Below are 19,805 nucleotides of genomic sequence, written 5' to 3' on the forward strand. Positions count from 1 at the left end.
TTAAGTGAAAATGTCCAAATTGGGCCCAAAGTGCCAATACTTTGTGTGGCCACCATTTTTTTCCAGCACTGCCTTAACCCTCTTGGGCATGGAGTTCACCAGAGCTTCACAGGTTGCCACTGGAGTCCTCTTCCACTCCCCCATGACAACATCACGGAGCTGGTGGATGTTAGAGACCTTGAGCTCTTCCACCTTCCGTTTGAGGATTCCCCACAGATGCTCAATAGGGTTTAGATCTGGAGACATGCTTGGCGAGTCCATCACCTTTACCATCAGCTACTTTAGCAAGGCAGTGGTCATCTTGGATGTGTGTTTGGGGTTGTTATGTTGGAATATTGCCCTGCAGCCTAGTTGCCGAAGGGAGGGGATCATGGTCTGCTTCAGTATGTCACAGTACATGTTGACATTAATGGTTCCCTCAATGAACTGTCGCTCCCCAGTGCCAGCAGCACTCATGCAGCCCCAGACCATGAAACTCCCACCACCATGCTTGACTGTAGGCAAGACACACTTGCCTTTGTACTCCTCACCTGGTTGCCATCCACACACACTTGACACTGGATATGACGCTGAGCATGTGCACTCAACTTCTTTGTTCGACCATGGCAAGGTCTGTTCTGAGTGGAACCTGTCTTGTTAAACCGCTGAATGGTCTTGGCCACCGTGTTGCAGCTCAGTTCCAGGGTCTTTGCAATCTTCTTATAGCCCAAGCCATCTTTATGTAGAGCAACAATTCTTTTTTTTCAGATCCTCAAAGAGTTCTTTGCTAGAGGTGCCATGGTGAACTTTCAATGACGAGCATGAGAGAGCGAGAGCGATAAACGCCAAATTTAACACACCTGCTCCCCATTCACACTAACAAGTCACGTGACACCGGGGAGGGAAAATGGAAAATTGGGCCCAATTTGGACATTTTCCCTTAGGGGTGTACTCACTTTTGTTGCCAGTGGATTAGACATTAATGGCTATGTGTTGAGTTATTTTGAGGGGACAGCAAATTTACACTGTTATACAAGCTGTAAACTCACTACTTTACATTGTAGCAAAGTGTAATTTCTTCAGTGTTGTCACATGAAAAGACATAATCAAATATTTACAAAAATGTTACACACACACACACACACACACACACCAGGGCTCAAAATTTCAAGTTCTGAGCTACTAGCCAGGCCTTAAGGTTTACGTGCCACCAGTTTCCTCACCCTCATAAAGTATCTCATGAAATGACACTTACATGTTTTATGCAGAATTAAGTTACAAGAAAAACAACTTTATCAGTGCCCATCACTGCAGCCTGTCAGGGCTGGGCTCAGTCCTTCCTTCTCTGAGCTGGCCGCTCAGCTGTCAGCTAATTGCCAGCTCCTTTCTCTCCACAGTGACTCAGCTGTTGATGATCTGCTCGTCAGTCCTGGCTACTTAAAGCCGTCCAGCTCACTTCATCTCTGCCTTCACCTTTGGTCACAGCTCAGATACTTTCTCCTGCGTTCCTGTTGAAGACTTGCTCGGCTGATGTCCCTTCTGGCTCCTGATTCTGCTTGCTGTCCTACTACTGGTTACTGAACTCTGGCTATGTATTGACTACGCTTACTCTGTTTACCTTTTTATAATTATTAAACAAGTGTGATAAACTGTACTTCTGTCTCGGTCTGATTCATGGTTTGTGACACACTAACAGTATATATTCAAGTAATCAACTGGAGAGCAATAACTGAGATTAAGAGCAATACAGCTCAATGCCGCAATACTTCTGTCTCGGTCTGATTCATGGTTTCTGACAGTAGGCGAAGGCCATTAATTCAGAAGATGCAGTCAGTCCAATTGTTGGTAATATTTTTTCCAGATTGGATGACCTGGATCACCGCATGGATCAGTTTGCCTTGGCGTTACAAACGCTCCTGAGTCGCACGGCTCACCTGGAATCTTCCTCTATGGCTGCTCCGGTACAACCTGTGTTGCAGGCCGTCCCTGCTGCTGCTCCAGTCTCTGTGCAGGCACCCGCCTCGAGTGTTACCTCTATAAGAGGCATGTCTGGTTCCGCTCTGCTTCCCCAGCGATTTGGGGGCGATCCAGTTCAATGCAGAGGGTTTCTCAACCAGGTTGAGATACGCTTTGTGATGCTGCCCCAGGCATTTCCCACGAACAGAAGCAAAGTAGCTTTCATGATAACTTTGCTTTCTGAGAGAGCCTTGGCCTGGGCAAACCCTCTATGGGAGACGCAAAAACCCGTGGTCCTGAGTTACCCAGAATTTGTGGCTTCCTTCAAAAGAGTATTTGACGTTCCCACACACTCTGCTTCTGCTGCCAAGAGCCTCATGTCCATCAAACAGAGTACAAAAACTGTTGCTGATTACGCCATTGAATTCCGTTCTCTGGCAGCAGAGGTTGCTTGGAACAATGAGGCCCTCATGGCTGCCTTCACTCATGGTCTCTCGGATAACATTAAGGATGAGATAGCAGCCCGAGATATACCCACTGAGCTGGAGAGGTTGATCACATTTGCCATCCTCATTGACTCCAGACTCAGAGAAAGACTCTTTTTAGGAGCGCTGGCGCAAGCCTCCTGTACATTTGTCTCCGAGCTTTGCAGTCCCACCCTTGCCTCCCTCACCTCTCATGCCTCCTGGTACCGAGTCAGTCTGTGAAGATGAACCCATGTACTTGGGCTTCACGCGTCTCTCTGCGGATGAGAGAGCCCTTAGGAGGAGGGAGAGATTGTGCCTTTATTGTGGCCAGGCTGGTCACTTTTTCAAGTCTTGTCCTGCCCGTCCAGGGAAAGCCCGAACCTTGAGGTCCTGTCATGGACAGACCTTAGGTGGCGTTGTTTCGTCTCCAGTTTCCCAGAAAGATAAGCCCCTGGTTTCGGTTACCCTGTCTTGGGCTGAGTCATCCATCGAGATACAGGCTCTAATCGATTCTGGGGCTGCAGGCCTGTTCATTGATGCTGCCTTTGTATCGAAGCACTCGATTCCACTGCAGCTGCGTGACACTCCACTTGCCATTGAGGCTCTTGACGGGAGACCTCTACAGCCTGCCCATGTGACTCATAAGACTGTTCCGTTGTCCATGGCCGTAGGGGCCCTTCACCATGAGATAATCCAATTCCAAGTTATTGGATTAAGTTTCTACTGGTTATTGGTTATCCTGGGTTACAGAGGCACAACCCTTCTTTTGATTGGCTCTGTGCTGAGGTTCTGTCCTGTTCACCACAGTGCAGTGAGAGATGCTTCCAGAAGGTAGCCAAGGTCCTGTGCACCTCTTCACTCTCCTCCCTCCCGGAGGAGTACCGTGATTTTAGAGATGCCTTTGACAAAGGTCAAGCTGGTACTTTGCCTCCACACCGGTCGTATGATTGCGCAATTGACCTTCAACCTGGTGCCCCTCGTGGCCAGGTTTACCCTTTGTCGGTCTTGGAGGATAAGGCCATGAAGGAGTATGTTGCAGATGCACTTTCTCGAGGTTTCATCCGCAAATCCTCATCTCCTGTTGGTGCTGGTTTCTTTTTTGTGAAGAAGAGTTGGTGAGCTGAAACCTTGTATCGATTATAGGGGTCTCAATCATTTCACGTTTAAGAATGCCTATCCTATTCCGTTGATTACGGAGTTATTTGAGTGCTTCAAGGGAGCAACGGTTTTCACAAAGCTTGATTTTAGAGGGGCATACAATCTCGTCAGGAGTAAGGAGGGCGACGAGTGGAAAACTGCATTTAATACCAGATCAGGTCATTATGATTATCTCTTAATGCCTTTTGGCCTTTGTAACGCTCCGGCAGTTTTCCAGGAGTTCATTAACGATGTCCTCCGAGATTTGTTGCAGTTATGTGTGGTGGTTTATCTTGACACTATCCTTATATTCTCCAAGTCCCTGGAGAGCCACCACACAGATGTCTGTTGTGTGCTTCAGAGACTAAGAGAGAACAATCTCTATTGTAAATTGGAAAAGTTCGAATTCCATTGTGAACAGGTTAAATTCCTGGGCTATATCATTTCCACTGCTGGTTTTTCGATGGACCCAGAGAAAACTTTCAGCGGTTCTACAGTGGCCTCAACCCGTGGGTTTACATCCTCTGCAGCATTTTCTTGGCTTTGCCAACTATTATTGGAAGTTTATTTGTAACTTATCCTCTCTGGTCAAGCCCCTGACTGATATGACCAGGAAAGACGGCAACCCACAGAGTTTGTCTCCGGTGTCCATTAAGGCCTTTGAGAGTCTCAAGGCTGCCTTTGTTTCTGCTCCTGTGTTGGCACACCCTGATCCTACGTTGCCTTTTATTCTAGAAGTTGATGCTTCTGAGACTGGAGTTGGCGCCCTTCTGTCTCAACGTCCTAACTCTGAGTGCGCTATGCATCCCTGTGGCTACTTTTCCAAGAATATGTCACCGGCAGAGTGCAATTACGAGATTGGTGACAGAGAACTGTTGGTGATCATTTTAGCCCTGAAAGAATGGAGACATCTCCTCAAAGGTACCACTGTGCTGGTTCTCATTCTTAATAACCATAAGAATCTCACATTCTTGTCTGAGGCCAAGTGCCTCTCTCCCAGAAGGGCGCGATGGGCTCTTTTCTTGTCGAGTTTTAATTCTTACCCGGTACTAAGAATGTAAGGGCTGACGCCTTGTCACAACAATTTTCCTCCACTTCCAAGATGGAGTCGGTTCCGGTTCCTGTGATTCTTCCTGATCGTATTCTGGCTACGGTACTTCTCCTTTGGGTGACAAAATTCTTGCTGCTCAGGTCCATGCTCCTCCTGAGAAACCTTGTGACCACTGCTTTGTTCCTGAGAGTCTCCGTACTGCTGTGCTCCAGACTTACCATTCTCCCAAGGCTGCTGGCCACCCTGGGAAGAATCAACTCTTTTGGGCCATTTCTCAACAATTCTGGTGGCCTAGTCTATGTGCTGATGTAACCGCCTTCGTAGCTGCCTGTTCTGTGTGTGCTCAGAGTAAGACTCCACAACACCTTCCAGTGGGCCTCCTACAACCCATACCCAATGGAGAGAGGCTCTGGACCCACCTGTCTATGGATTTCATTGTGGAGTTACCCAACTCCCAGGGCAACACAGTTATCCTTATGGTGGTTGACCGATTCTCGAAAATGTTGCATTGTATTCCACTCAAGAAGTTGCCTACTTCTAAGGAACTGGCTTCTATTTTTGCTCGGGAGATCTTCTGTTTACATGGGCTACCCAAGGTGATTGTCTCAGACAGGGGTAGACAGTTTGTGTCCCGGTTCTGTCGAGCCTTTTGTGCACAGTTGGGTATTCAGCTTGCTTTCTCCTCTGCGTATCACTGCAGTCTAATGGGGCCGCAGAACGAGCCAATTAGTCCTTGGAACAATTCCTACGTTGCTATATTTCTGACCATCATAACAATTGGTCAGACATCTTACTGTGGGCGGAGTTTGCTCACAATAGTGCCTTGAATTCAGCTTCCCATTTGTCCCCGTTTATGCTGAGCTCCGAGTATGCGCATCTCTAATGTGTTTCATGTCTCCTTATTGAAACCTTTGGTCTGCAACTGCTTTACCACCTCGGTGCCACGTCTTCACCCTATACAGGTTGAGAACCATGAGGAGTATGAAGTACAATCAATGGTTGACTCCCGTAGGTTTCATGGGCGGATACAGTACCTACTGCATTGGAAGGGGTAGGGTCCGGAGGAACGCACTTGGGTCTCATCCTCGGTCGTACATGCCCTTGTCCTCCTCTGTGATTTCCATAGACGTTTTCCCCTCAAGCCCGGTGGAGGAGGGGGTACTGTCAGGGCTGGGCTCAGCCCTCCCTTCTCTGAGCTGGCCACTCAGCTGTTGGCTAATTGCCAGCTCCTTTATCTCCACAGTGACTCAGCTGTTGATGATCTGCTCGTCAGTCCTGGCTACTTAAAGCCGTCCAGCTCACTTCATCTCTGTCTTCGCCTTTGGTCACATCTCAGAGACTTTCTCCTGCGTTCCTGTTGAAGACTTGCTCGGCAGACATCCCTTCTGGCTCCTGATCCTGCTTGCTGTACTACTACATTGATCTCTGGCTCTCTGACATTGGCATTAGCTGACTACCTGATCTGGTTACTGAAATCTGGCTATGTATTGACTACGCTTACTCTGTTTACCTTTTTATTATTATTAAACAAGTCAATCCAGCCTCATCTGTGCCCATCAATGCAGCCTCACCAGTGCTCACCAATGCAGCAATTGTGCCCAACAATGCAGCCTCACCTGTGTCCATCAATGTCGCTTCACCTTTGCCATCAATGAAGCCTCACCTGTGTCCATCAATGCCCCTTTACCTGTGCCAACAATGCAGCCTCACCTGTGTCCATCAATGCCACTTCACCTGTGCAGGGGAAGAGAGAGGAGAGGAAGAGGATTGTCGGCCGGATCATCAGAGAGCGGGGAACATCGCCGTAACAGCTTTCATTTAAATTGCCGAGTGTTCCCCACGCTCGCTATCACATACAGCCCTGCTTCCTGGCCCGGGTACTTTGATATACGTCACATGCCCGGCATTTGACCTATATTTTGTCTATCAAAGTACCCAGGCCAGGAGACAGGGCTGTATGTGATGGCGAGCATGGGGAACACTCGGCAATTCAAAAGCTGTTCCCCGCTCTCTGATGATCACGCTGGCTTCCCCTGGCCAAACGCTTGGAAAACGGCTCCCATTCAACCCTGCCTGCTGGCAGTGCTCGCCCCCCCCCCCCCGGGGCAGCCCCATGCTCGCCAGCCTTCATTTTCCACTTGCAGAATGCGAGTGGAAATTTTGAGGACTGTATGCACACACACATTTATATATAACATATACAGTAAAACCTTGGATTGCGAGTAACTTGGTCTGCAAGAATTTTACAAGACAAGCAAAAATTTGTTTTTATAAATTTTAACTTGATAAATGATTGAGATCTTGCAATACAAGTAGTGCCACGTCACAACTGAGTAAAAAAGAGAAGAGAGGTGCCTCTAAGTGTAGCGATATGGTTACATTTAATGAAGGTACAACATTTAGCAACTCACATGGTTGATGATTAAAACATAAAACAGGCACATCTAAGTATGCAGGCATCTGGGGTAAAGCTGTCCACATAGACCGTCCTCCGCACCACTGTGCACCATGAGCGCTTTTAGCCTCACTTTCAGATCGCTCTACTGCAGGGTAGTCTTCCCGGTCACGCACCCACACTCACTCAGGTTGAACTGGATGGACTGGTGTCTTTATTCAACCTTACTAACTTTACTAACTATGTAACTATGTAATTGACAGCGGTGAGAGCCAGTGGTGCGGAGGACGGTCTGTGGACAGCTTTACCCTGGATGCCTGCATACTTGGATCTTCCCGTTTTAATCATCAACCATGTGAGTTGCTAAATGTTGTACCTTCATTATATGCAACCATATTGCTACACTTAGAGGCGCTTCTCTTCTCTTTTATACCCTGTAGCTTCTGCTGAATTTTGCTTCCAATACCCTTGTGGAGGCTGCCATTTGTGGATGGACATTTTATGGTTACACAACCCATCACATTGCTATAATCTTTTTATATGGGCTATAGATGAAAGGACTTATGAATAAATGGTTGTGGAACAATTCATCTGAGTTTCCATCAGGGTGGATAAAAATTAATGTTGTTTAACCACTTCAATACAGGGCATTTTCACCCCCTTCCTGCCCAGGCCAATTTTCAGCTTTCAGCCCCGTAACATTTTGAATGACAATTGCGCAGTCAGGCAACATTGTACCCAAATGATCATTTTTTTCCCCCACAAATAGAGCTTTCTTTTGGTGGTATTTGATCACCTCTGCAGTTTTTATTTTTTGCACTATAAACAAAAAAGGAGCGACAATTTTGAAAAAAAAACACAAACACAATATTTTTTACTTTATGCTATAATAAATATCCCCAATTTTTTCCCTCAGTTGAGGCCGATATGTATTCTTCTACATATTTGTGGTAAAAAAAAAAAAAAAAAATCGCAATAAGCGTATATTGATTGATTTGCGCAAAAGTTATAGCGCCTACAAAATAGGTTATTGATTTATGGCATTTTTATTATTATTATTTTTTATTTACTAGTAATGGCGGCGATCTGCAATTTTTGCCAGGACTGAAACATTGTGGCGGACAGATCAGACACTTTTGAAACTATTTTGGGACCATTGACATTTATACATAAATATGCTATAAATATGCACTGATTACTGTATAAATGTCACTGGCTGGGAAGGAGTTAACACTAGGGGGCGATCAAAGGGTTAAATGTGTTCCCTAGGTGTGTTCTAACTGTGGGGGGGTGGGACTGACTAGGGGAAGAGACCGATCAGTGTTTCTATATACTAGGAATACATGATCGGTCTCCTCTCCCCTGACAGGATGTGTATCTGTGTGTTTACACACACAAATCCATGTTCTTGCTCTGTCACGAGAAATCGCTGGTGCCCGGCGGACATCGCGGCTCCCGAGTGATGCGGCGGGCCTGCACCCTACACCGCCAGAAAGCCGAGGACGTCATATAACGCCTGCCCAGGATGGGAGAGCCACTCTGCAGGCGTCATATTACTATACACCGTGTTCCAAATTATTATACAAATTCTATTTCAGTGTCACAAAGATTAAATATTTTGTTTTTCAGTTTAACTCATGGATGGCATTGTGTCTCAGGGCTCTTTTGATCACTGAAAACAATCTCGGACACCTGTGATAATTAGATTGCCAGGTGAGCCCAATTAAAGCAAAAACTATTAAAAGGAGGGTGTTCCACATTATTAAGCAGAGCACCATTTTCAAACAATATGGGGAAGAAAAAGGATCTCTCTGCTGCCGAAAAGAGAGAAATAGTTCAATGCCTTGGATGATAGATATTTCAGGAAAACTTAAGCGTGATCATCGCACTATTAAGAGATTTGTGGCCGATTCAGAGTTTGACAGGTTTTGTGCAGATAAAGGCACATTGAGGAAGATTTCTGCAAGAACCATGCATCGGATCAAGAGAGCAGCTGCTAAAACACCATTACATAGCAGCAGATATTTGAAGCTGCTGGTGCCTCTGGAGTCCCACAGACATCAAGGTGTAGAGTCCTCCAGAGTCTTGCAACTGTGCATAAACCTTCCATTCGGCCACCACTAACCAATGCTCACAAGCAGAAACGGCTGCATTGGGCAGAAAAATACATGAAGACTAATTTTCAAACAGTCCTGTTCACTGATGAGTGCCGTACAACCCTGGATGGTCCAGATGAATGGAGTAGTGGATGGTTGGTGGATGGCCACCCTGTTCCAACAAGGCTGCAACGTCAGCAAGGCGGTGGTAGAGTCATGTTTTGGGCCGGAATCATGGGAAGAGAGCTGGTCGGAACCTTTACAGTCCCTGAAGGTGTAAAGATGACCTCTGCAAAGTATGTGGAGTTCCTGACTGACCACTTCCTTCCCTGGTACAGAAGGAAGAACTATGCTTTCCGTAATAAAATCATCTTCAGGCATGACAATGCACCATCTCATGCTGCAAAGAATACCTCTGCATCAATGGCTGCTATGGGGATAAAAGGAGAGAAAGTCATGGTGTGGCTTCCATCCTCCTCTGACCTCAATCCTATTGAGAACCTTTGATGCATCCTCAAGCAAAAGATCTATGAGGGTGGGAGGCAGTTTACATCCAAACAGCAGCTCTGAGAGGCTATTCTGACATCTTGAAAACAAATTCAAGCAGAAACTGACAAGTTCAATGGATGCAAGACTTGTGAAGCTGCTATTAAATACGGGGTCCTATGTTAAAATGTAACGTGACCTGTTAAAATGTTTAAAAAGTTAAAATGGGAGGGAGGAGGAGCTGCCTGCTAAGATGGCCGCTCCGTGAGTCTGTGAGACTGACGTGCTGCAGCTGAGGAAAGGATCGTTTTGAACAGAGGGCTGGTGGTGATATTCAACCCAGAAAATCCTAATTAAATCTCACTGCTATGTGTTTGCTGTGCTTACTGCTTGCTGCTGCTTCTGAGACACCTGCTTCTAATAGGGACGTGAGAGAGGCAATTGAATCCTGGAAAATTAGGAGGATATCTGACCTGTGGGGTGCCGCTGATCCGATCCAAGGATCTGAGGATAAGCTGGATGAGCGGGAGTGGGTCCGGGCGTAAGCTTCGGCGTGTCGGCGGGAGGACCTTCGCTTTGGGACCCCCCCCCCCCCCCCTCCGATTGCAGCTTCACAACGAACGGCAGTGATCAGGGATCAGAAGAGCCAAGAGAGGGCTCTGGAAAAGCCTGAAGAGCCTGAAAAGCCTGAAGAGAAGGAGGGAGAGGAAAAAAAGGAAAAAGAAAAAAGGAGAAAGATTGCAGAAAGGGACAAAAGAGAAAAACACAGAAACTAATTAAACTTGGAAGATAACAGGAGATCAAGGGAAAGAAGCAGTCAAAAATCAGAAAATCCATGGGGTGGTGAGTTAACTCCCAATGTGGAAATATAAATTGTATTAGAAAGCACAGATTGGATATATGGCTATTTGGCTTTATGAATATTGTCAATAACGTCAGCTATTGATGTATGTTATGAAGCCTGTTGTAAATATTGAATAATACTGAATAATATTAAAGAACTTTAATAATGATTTAAAATGTAGTGCTGGGAGAAAAAGCAAAACAAAGTAACATGGGAAAAAGACTGTATAGTATACCGTGGAATATATTGATGAATTTAAACGGGACTGCTTTCTGTGCTTTTTAGTAAAATATAATAAACCCAACAGAACCAAATAAATCTAAATCTAAATCCAGGGGGAAGAATTGAACTGAATTGTGGGGTATTTTACCCCTTGTCTTTTTTTTTTTTTGTGGTTTTGTTTGTCCACGGCATTACTAGGATTATAAGTTATCTTACAGTTCTTTGAGTACAAGTATGGCACCCAAGAAAAGTAATAAAACACTGCAACCTTTAAGGAGTAAAAAAGACAAAAAGGAAAAAGTTAATAAAAGCACTACAGGGTTTCAAACAACTCAAATAACAGACATCAAAGAGTTTTTTCAGCAATTACAATTACAATCTCCCCAAACATTACAAACATTACAGATATCACAGGAGCTATTAAATTGTGGAATCATCGACAACATCAGGGTCATCAGGGGAGGAACAAACGAATCACCCTAGAAATAGCTCACCAATACACGCAACTGGACAATTGATAGGGCAGAAGGAAGAAATGGATAAAGAAAAATGGAACATGAGAACATACATCTGCTCTCTTCCAATCAGGGCAGATATGGATCAATATGTACACATATTGGAAAAGTCATATAAAATAGAAATACAGGAGATTAAAACATCTATAGAAAACACACAAGAAAAAAGGGATATAATAGATGCAAGAGTGACAAACATTGAACAAGAATTGATACAGGCTAAAGGAACTATACAAGAACAGAATAAACATCTAAAACAAGCCATAAACGTCATAGATGAACAAGAGAATGGAAATAGAAGAAATAATATAAGAATTAGAGGATTATCTGAAAATGTGAACTCAAAAGATTTGATTCCAACATTACAGAAGATATTTCAGGAATTGATTCAGAACCCAGCGCTAAATGATTTAATAATTGATCGCGCACATAGGGTGACAGGTGCAAAAAGGCCAGATCCCAGTAAATCAAGGGATGTTATCTGCAGGATGAACTATGCTCAAACCAAGGACAAAATCATGTTGGCTGCAAGACAGAATAAAAATATTCAATTTGAAGGGACACAATTAATATTCTTTCAGGATCTATCTAAACACACACTGGACAAGAGAAGAGCCTTAAAACCTCTTCTGGAGCAATTAACAAAGAAAAACTTTCAGTATCATTGGAAATTTCCATTCCAACTGCAAGTTCAACATGAAGGAAGAATAGCAACATATAGGGATCTGGAAGATCTACCAAAATTTCTGGAAACCTTACAACTTCCGGAAATAAAATTACAAGATTGGCCCGAGACATATATGAACACATTTAGAAAGCCATAGGAAGATATTAGCTGGAACTGAGGGGATGGGAGGGGGGGGGAGAGGGAGTGGAAGGGGGAGGGGGGGTGACGGGTAGGATATGGAGGTGTAAGGGAGAGAGGAGGGAAAAGAAAGGAAAAAGAAGAGGAAAGATACATATATTTTTTGCGGGTATTTAAGTTAATACACTGGGTAATTATTGATATGCACTTGGTAACATGGTATATTTTAGGGGTAATTATAGGTAAAATATAAACATAAACACTTTTTTTTTTTTTTTAAACATGCTTGTGTAAATAGGGTAATATATATGAAATCTACACATATACACATATATCAATTGTGACATTGGGGGATGTCTAGCTCAGTGGTAGATGCCTTAGGAAGATATTAGCTGGAACTGAGGGGATGGGAGGGGGGGGGGAGAGGGAGTGGAAGGGGGAGGGGGGGTGACGGGTAGGATATGGAGGTGTGAGGGAGAGAGGAGGGAAAAGAAAGGAAAAAGAAGAGGAAAGATACATATATTTTTTGCGGGTATTTAAGTTAATACACTGGGTAATTATTGATATGCACTTGGTAACATGGTATATTTTAGGGGTAATTATAGGTAAAATATAAACATAAACACTTTTTTTTTTTTTTTTTTTTAAACATGCTTGTGTAAATAGGGTAATATATATGAAATCTACACATATACACATATATCAATTGTGACATTGGGGGATGTCTAGCTCAGTGGTAGATGCCTTTTCAGTAAGTTCACAGCGAACAGAAACTTTAGTTTAAGGGCATGGTAGCCCACTTTTATTAAAAGGAACAAAATAAAGGAAAGTTTATACATGCAATTGGATGCCCACACAGGGGTTCTTCTCCCAAAAACAATAAATGAAAAATGCCAAGCCACCTGGCTCTCTTCAGCAGTACTGCCACTTAGGCTTTACGCTTCAGCCCTCTTGGCCATATAACAGGGTTCCCGTACAACTACTGTACCTCTTTCCAGCTTCCTTGCTGCTCAGGCCTTCCACTTCAGGCTCTCATCTGTCTCCTTGGATGCACACAGCTTCAACGCAAATAGCGTCTATCTAGAAAGCAGCCCCTCAATGCTCTGATCCTCAGACTTGGTTCACTGGCTTTCACTAGTGCACACCTGCACTCTCTGTACTCCTGGAGACCTCCTGTCTCTCTGGGTGGATCCCAGAACCCTAATCCTGACTCTGCTATAAGCCCAGGACCCACTTGCTCAATCAACCAGCTAGACTCCTGGCTGTTCCCAAAACCGGTCCCAGGATTGGAGATTCCGTCCCACCCATAACCCTATGGAATCTCCGGGCTCCAGGTCCCCAACTGTATTTTACAAACTTTGGAGGAAACTGATAAAACAGATTCCTCCACATTAAATACCCCTGGAGCCCCTCAACCTGCCTATTTGAGAACCCTGGGAGACAATTACTAGGATAGGGAACTGTACTGTCACACAATATATAAATAAACACGTAGAATTTGCACATATATTTATATTAATAAATAATCACAACATATTACAATATACAAAATACAGGAGGTATTTCATGGGAGTGGAATATTAAGTGGAAATATGCACACATTTTTTTTCTCTTCTCTCCCTTAATAGAAAGTGTGGATATTTAATGTTTTCATAATAATTATAATTTGGTATAGGGTAATTAGATGTAATACTTATGTTATACACTTGGGGTATGAGTAACCTGGTGGGGGGGGGGGATGGGAAGGAGACGATAAATGCATGGGGTTATGTGATTTGAAACGTATTTTGTGGGTCACTGTCTAAAAGGGATATGCACTTTGTATTATGGTATATTTTAGAGTTAATTATAGGGAAATTATAAACTTACACTATGGGTAATGTTTTTTTTTTTATTTTTACCTCTGGCCCCACCATCCCCTGGTTATACATGTGCTTTAACGGAGACTGGGGAAGAAAAATATGGAAATAATAAGAGGATTTATATAGTTTATAATAGGAATAGAATAAAGGAAAAGCAGTAAACTGTTCAAAAGTAAGTAAGGAAATAGAAATGCAGCATGGGGTAAACAGACGGGTGGCAGATCTGAAACAGCAGCTTCGGTTTTCCCCTCATTAGCTAACTTACTTCAGTAAGATAGACTTTTTAGAAGTCAAGATTGATATAGGATAGAATGTGTGGAGTGATAGGTTGAATATTATTGAGTGAACTGATTGGTGAAGACTGAGTGGTGAAAGAACGATAGAGATAGGATAGAGTGAGTGACTAGGTAGATTTTGTGAGACTAAGTGGAGGGGGTGGGGGGGTGGGGGGGTGGGAAGAGTGGTGTGTAAGGAAATATTTTTTTTTTCTGTTCCCTTGTATTTTTCCCTCTCCATATTCTAAAATGGGGGGGGGTTAAATATTGTTCTTTTAATGCAAGAGCCCTTAATTCTCCTACAAAAAGAAATCAAATCTTATTTTTTTTCCATAAACATATTATTTTATTTCAAGAAACACATTTTCGTTCAGATCACATTCCGAAAATAATCAATAAGAATTATGTTACTTGGATCCATGATACATTTTCATATTCCAAATCAAGAGGTGTATCCATTGCATTCCACAGGAACATACCTCATCAAATAGTACAAAGTTAGAAGGGTAAGGATGGTAGATATTTGGTCATAAAGGTAATGATATATGGAAGAATTTTTACAATTATTAATCTTTATTTACCAAACTATGGTCAAGTTGAAAGTGGGAAGAAGGCTTTGTCGAATGCGATGGCGAAAGCAGAAGGAACAATAATATTGGGTGGTGATTTTAATTTTATAATGGATACAAAAATGGACACTACCAATACCCATACCGAAAGAAAGAATAACCAATTAAAGGGATTTAAAGATTTATTGGGGAAATATCAAATGGTAAATATTTGGAGGGCTCAACATCTAACAGAAAAGAATTATTCATATTATTCAAATATACATGATTCATATCATAGAATAGATTACTTCTTTATAAATCGAGCTGGTATGATGATGACTCTCTCAACAGATACAGGTGGATTCCTATGGTCAGATCACGCCCCGATATACTTGGAACTTAAGATAAGCGAACATAAAAAAATGAGGGGGATATGGAGGTTAAATGATAATTTAATTAAAAAGCAATAAAGGAATTTTTATTAATACACGAAAAAGATGAAACAATTCCCATGCAATGAGAAACATTAAAATGTGTGTTGCGGGGGTTGTTCATCAAGCACGGCTCAAGATTAAAAAAAATATAAAGAGAAAAAGAAACTTCAACTTATGATAGAAATTGAGAATTTGGAAAAAAAAACATAAACAGAGTGTTAACGCATGTGATAAAATCATTTAAAAAAACAAACGAATGGAATTACAAGCCGTGCTGGATGAGGAATCCCTTTGAGTAAGGGATAAAAACAGAACACAATGGTATCAATATGGAAATAAAACTGGTAAAATACTAGCTAAAACAATAAGAGAAAAGCAGTCCATGACCTCCATAGTAAAAATCTTAACAACAAATAGGGATCTAACTTACGACCCAATAGAAATATCTAAAAAACATTCCATACATACTATTCCAGATTGTATAACATTAATCAACAACAAGGGAACATAGAAAAGGAAAAGAATAGGGAAGAGATTATAAAATATATAGAGGAAACAGCTTTACCCAGATTTTCTGAGGAAACAATTGAGGATCTAAAAAAAGAAATATCATCAGAAGAGATTCAGCAAGCCATTACTGAGCTGGTCCCGGGAAAAAGCCCGGGGTCGGATGAATATACTTCTAGATTCTATAAAGCATTTCAGGACTTAATTTTTCCTATGCTTAAAAAAACATATAACTCTATATCCAATACACAAATCTTCGTCCCACAAAGTACAGAAGCTCATAAAGTATTGATACCAAAGCCAGAGAAAGACCATACATTATGTAATAATTACAGACCAATTTCACTGACCAACATAAATATAAGACTATATTCAAAAATTATCGCTAATAGATTAGCACCTATCTTACCTAAGCATATAAAATTAGATCAAACTGGGTTCACGAAGGGAAGAGAGACTAGGGATAATATAATAAAAACTTGCACATTGGTGGAATATGTTCAGAGAACCACCATCCCAACATGTCTTCTGGCCATTGCTGCGGAAAAAGCATTTGACAGAGTGGGATGGCGGTTCTTGGCGGAAACACTAATCCAGATAGGAATGGGTCCCAAAATGCTTAGTAGGATCCTTGCATTGTACTCCAACTCAAGAGCTAAGGTAAGAGTAAATGAAATATTATCAGAATATATAAAAATATCAAATGGAACCCAACAGGGATGCCCCCTTTCCCCTTTATTATATATATTGGTAATGGAACATCTTATCACGACAATAAGAAAAAATAAAGATATTAATGGGATAAAGATCAAAGATATAGAATATAAGACAGCTGTAAAAGCAGACGATTTGTTAATATATGTAACTAATCCTATCATAACAATTCCAAACTTAATAAAATAATTAAAAAGATTTGGGGAATTGAGTAATTTTAAAGTTAATTATGATAAATCAGAGGTACTGAATATATCATTATTAAAAAAAACATACACACTTTTGCAAAAAGATTTTCCATTTAAATGGAATCAAGAAGCAATTAAATATCTAGGAATATTTATTCCGAAGGACCTGAATCAACTACAGGAGTTGAATTACAATGCAACGATCCGAAAAGTAATTAATCTATTACAAAAATTTGATAAAATAACATATTCATGGATGGGAAGAATTAACATAATAAAAATGTATGTATTAAAAAAGATATTATACATTTTTCAAACAGTTCCCCTAGTCCCTCCTAAAAAACTGATGATGGAACTGAGAAAAGCAATTATTTTATTATAAGCTTTATCTGGGCTCATAAAACCCCTTGAATAAAAAGAGAAATTTTAATTAGAAATAAAAAAAATGGAGGTTTAGCATTACGAGATTTTACAAAATACTTACAAGCAGCATCATTAACTAGCATTATTGATTGGCATCATAATAAGGAAACTAAACAATGGGTAAATTTAGAAGAGGAATTAATAGGACCACAACTTAGGTTCCTGCCTTGGATTAAACCCAATTTAAGACCAAAGAAGAAAGAATTAACAATTTTTGTAAATGCTACATTAAAAATATGGGATACTATAATGAAAAGGGGGAAACTTTCCACTATGACTGGTCCTATGACACCTTTGTTCTCCAACCCTGAATTTCCGCCAGCTTTAGCAACCACAAATTACTTAAAATGGAATATTTTGGAGAACGCAAGGGTGGAACAGATCCTAGTGGATGGTAAACTACCAAAATTGCAGGACCTGGGGGCCGGAATATAAAAGCAAATGGTTACAATATTATCAATTAAAGACATTCATTGAGTTAAAAATACCCTTGATAAATAGACCAAAAACACAATTTGAAAAAATATTAGTAGAGGAACAAGAACCAACTAAAAAATTATCTTATATAACTTATATAACTTATTACTCCCTTCCGGTTCCCTCAGAGAATAGGAATGAAGAAATGGGAAAAGGAAATAGAAAATCCTATATCAGAGGAGGAGTGGGAGAAAATTTTTTAAATAATACAGAAAATCTATAGCAAATAAGTATCAAGAAAGAAATTATAAGATCGCAATGAGATGGTATTGGACCCCAGTAGCTTTAAATATAATTAACAAAGTTAATACAGAAACGTGTTGGAGATGTAAGGTAGAAAGAGGGACTATGGATCATGTATGGTACAGTTGTCAAGGAGTGAGGAGCTTCTGGGACAAAATATTTGAGATATATCAGAAAGTGTCAGGAGTAGAAAGGAGTCCAAATATAAGCACCTCGTTGTTTTCCCTTACATCAGATACAATAAGGGTAACCAAAATAGATATTCTTCACCACATGACAACTGCAGCTAGAACAATTATAGCGCGAAATTGGAAAAAAACAAATAAGCCAACTGTGTTGGAATAGATGTGTGAAATGAACAAAATTGAATATATGGAAAAAGAGATATGAAAAGAAGGGTATGTAGGGGGTCAGGTGCCAGAAATATGGCAAAAATGGGAGGAATTTCGGTCCTCGAATAGATTGATGGAGTATTTATAATTGGAGGGGAATGGGAAGGATATGGGATGAAAGGGAAGGAAGAAAAAAGGGGAAAAAAATATATATTTTTTTTTAATGTTTAGATGTATGTATGAGTAATTGGAACTTAGTTAGATGATTCTATAGAAACAGGAAGAAGTGGGTATCATTAAGATTATTTATTATGTAAAAGGAATTTTTATTGTATATATTTTTGAAGATGGTATGATGTGTATTACTTGTTTTTTTTAAAAGATTGATAACAAAAGTTAAAATGTTGTTCAAAGTTTGATTGAAATAGCTTTTGATTTCAGTAAATATGCTGCAAACACAACAAATGACAATTTTCAGTTCTTTACAACCTATAAAGTGTTTTGAAACTTACTGTGCGTAATAATTTGAAACAGTGCATTGTAGGTTTTTTATTTAGAAAAAAAACTGTTATCATTAGGAGGTTGTTCAATAAAATTTTAATTGTACTCTTAATAGTTGGTAACATGAGGATTATGCTGACTGTTGTTTACATCAATTATTTAGGTAAATGAGAAAAATATCATTGGCATAATAATTTGGAACAGGGTGTAGGTGGGAAGGGAAGTGGTTAAACAAAAAGAAATCTTATATTTTTTTTGGTTTTATATCAGATTTTTTTTTATTTTTATCAAATTTATTTTAATAAAAACGCTTTTGGAGTAAAAATCTATCTAAAGATAGTTTTCTATTTAAGATACATTAATAATTTTGTTTATTCAGCATGAAATGGAGCTTAGTCATGTAGCATGAGGCTGTATATTCTGCAATATTTACATTTTTAGTAAACTCATGCAATGAATCCAAGCTCTGCAAGCTGAGATAACAAACTGCATTGATGCATTTACACAATTTCACAGTAACCATGAGATAAAACAAAGTTCAGGAATATTCCTTTATCCCATTGTTTTGCAAATCTATGTACACTACAAATTGTATGATTGAATCAGTTTTGACATCGCTGTTTTACTAACCTGATAGCTTATTATTCCAAATAGGAAACCTTCATTTTGTTTGTAATTATTAAAGATTCTAACTACCAGCAAGAAAAAGTCCTTAGATTTAAAGAGCACCGTGCAAGTCCTTGGTAGATTGGTTACAACTCTCAGACTCTTAGTATTAATTTGTTTATATAACAACTCTTAGAGTTCAGCTTCTTCAACTGGGCCTATACCCAACTCCCACATACTGTATATCAAGGAAGTTAGCCTAAGAGCTATTCAGGTCAAAAACATAATCCTCAAAAGATCCTTTATATTAGGTGTAAATTGACACTAAACTCTTGTTTAAACAAAAAAAATAATAATTCAAGTATGCATTCTAAACTAAACTAAAAAAAAAAAACACCATCTATTGTGCTCAGCCTCCTCCAAATTTCCCAATCCCTTTTTTCGCTGCTGTAATTTGACTTTTCCTGTTAGAGGAGTCAGCCACTAATGGAGTGTGGAAAGAGGGAAGATTGGGAGTGAGGGAGGTCTATGGCAGGTGATCAGGAGTTTCACGTCTTACAAACAACCATTGGCAATTATAGTACTATTTGTACTACAAAAAATATGGAAAAACACAAGAGCAAAATATGACAATAAATTAAAGGGTTTGCTAACCAATGCGAGAAATCTCCTAAGCAAAACAGGAGCATTGGAATCTTTAGTGGATAAAGGGAACTGTGGTTAATGGATATTGTTGAAT

The sequence above is a fragment of the Aquarana catesbeiana genome, linkage group LG09 (genome assembly GCF_042186555.1).
Source record: "Aquarana catesbeiana isolate 2022-GZ linkage group LG09, ASM4218655v1, whole genome shotgun sequence".
NCBI lineage: Eukaryota > Metazoa > Chordata > Amphibia > Anura > Ranidae > Aquarana > Aquarana catesbeiana.